Raw genomic sequence first — 290 nt, 5'->3', positions numbered from 1 at the left:
TCTAAAGGAGTTTTTGGGGGTCTAAGGGGGCTTTTGGAGCACCAAGATGGACCTCTGGACCTTCTAGATGGTCCTTTTGGGGGTCTAAGGGGCCTTTTGGACCTCAGAGATGATGCTTTTGGAGCACCCAGATGGAGCTTTTGGAGCTCTAAGGGGCCTTCTGGCCCTCAGAGATGATGCTTTTGGAGGTCTAAGGGGCCTTCTGGAGATCTAAGGTGGCTTTTGGACCTCCAAGATGATGCTTTTGGAGGTGTAAGGGGCCTTTTGGACCTCCAGGGTGGCTTTTGGCG

General features: G+C 52.8%; 1 protein-coding gene across 1 annotated transcript in view; it reads right to left on the bottom strand.

Moving 5' to 3' along the window:
- LOC104411048 (FACT complex subunit SPT16-like) overlaps positions 1–290 on the bottom strand; it is a gene marked incomplete at both ends in the record, with an annotated part of 4,423 nt that overhangs the window by 3,657 nt on the left and 476 nt on the right. The window lies entirely within an intron of this gene.

Source organism: Nestor notabilis, unplaced genomic scaffold (genome assembly GCF_000696875.1).
Source record: "Nestor notabilis isolate BGI_N333 unplaced genomic scaffold, ASM69687v1 scaffold11259, whole genome shotgun sequence".
Lineage (NCBI taxonomy): Eukaryota > Metazoa > Chordata > Aves > Psittaciformes > Psittacidae > Nestor > Nestor notabilis.
This window is presented reverse-complemented; position numbering and strand designations above follow the sequence as displayed.